Below are 1811 nucleotides of genomic sequence, written 5' to 3' on the forward strand. Positions count from 1 at the left end.
GGATTTTTACCAAAAACTAATCAGTATCATTCCCAACTAATATCTTACAAACAGTTTTTGATTTTTTAAAATGATCTTAAATGTGGACGAAAAGCATAACTTTTTTTTTCAAATTACAAAGAAACGGCTGAGCAGATCGTCTCACAAATCTGAGGAACGATAGTTCTTATTGAGATACATCGAATGGCTTTTAAATTTCTGAAATCGGTTCAGTCGTTTTTGAGAAATCGTCGATCAAATGTCTAATTTTGACAAATGCCAAAAAACGATACTAATTTTTGCAAACTATGACGAGTTTTTGAAGCTGAACGAGTTGTCGTAGGGCCGTAATATTTTAGTATGATCTATAAGATTATGGTACCTGCCGTCAAAACAAATCAACAATCGTCGTAAAAAAATTAGCATTTTATTACAACAAAACGGCCTGACCGATCTTTACCAAAAACTAATCAGTATCATTCGCAACTAATATCATTCAAACAGTTTTTGAATTTTCAAAATCGATTCAGAATTGCGGGCTAAAACGTGGACGAAAATTTTTTCATTGTTCTGTGATTTACAAAGAAACGGCTTGGATGATCGTCGCGCAAATTTGATAAACGCTAGTCCTCATCGAGACACATCGAATCGCTTTTAAATTTTTGAAATCGGTCCAGCCGTTTTTTGAGAAAATGTCGATTTACGCCAAAAAATCTTTTCATATACACACACATACACGCACACACACATACTTTTTTCCAATTTGGTCTCATTTCACTCAGAATGGCTTCAAGCGTCGAGAAAACAAACATAATTAGCGAATAGGATTTTTTTATGAAAACAAACTTCTTCGGGAAGTTAAAATGCGTAAGAAGTTTTTAATTTAGATTTAGAAAAAAATAATTCTGGTCTGTGCCGTAACAAATTGAGCCGATAAGCAATAACCGGAAGACCGATTTAAAAAAATAAATCGTTAGTTGATTGAAAATAACATAACCATAGTAAAGTGTGTATTCAAACAAGAGTTCAGATTTTAGAGTAATAAATCCTTCATTTCAGTAATACCACATAATTCGTATATAGAACATATATAGAAATGCACATATTATAATGCGCTACTTGTTATTTCCAAAATTAGCTGTTTAAACTCAAACTAGTGGGGTGCATGACATCGCGCCTTAACGCAAATTGCTGGAACTTCCAGACCGTAATTAAAATCTTGTTCGAAACACAAACAAAATTCCACAAATGTGTGACAAAATTATAAACACTTTATAAAATCTTTATAAAATATCCATAATAACATTTTGGACCACCAAATGAATATTTTTTTACTTGTCTATATTGAGAGTCCATAACGCTGAACCTGCCTTCACAAAAATTTGAACAGTAGTCATCATCTTGTCAATACAAGTAAAATGATTTTTGAATTATTAACATCGGACGCTCCGTTCTCTTAAAAACTGAGTTACCGTTTTTGGCACTTTGCCCCGAACTCTTCGAACGGCTAGACTACTGCCTTCGCCAAAACTAATACATCAGCACGTCCCCTTATCAATACGAAACAATGTTTTTTGAATTATTCAAATCGGATAATCGGTGTTCCAGAATCGTCGACGAAAATTTGTATCCGCCACATGCATTCATTTTTTCTAAGGTATGCCAAAATATTCAGAAACCTTTGAAACGTAAGATATACAATTCAATTTTAAATTCTTTTGCGATTACTAATATACTTACCTTACAGGAAGTTAATAAAACTTTAAGTGTTAAGTAATATGGAGAGCGGAGTACCGTAAGGCAAGAGTGTAAGTAGTGTGCGTTTATATGTC

This window comes from Ctenocephalides felis, unplaced genomic scaffold (assembly GCF_003426905.1).
Source record: "Ctenocephalides felis isolate EL2017-DRISC unplaced genomic scaffold, ASM342690v1 CF-g0.4_SCAFFOLD_00642, whole genome shotgun sequence".
Lineage (NCBI taxonomy): Eukaryota > Metazoa > Arthropoda > Insecta > Siphonaptera > Pulicidae > Ctenocephalides > Ctenocephalides felis.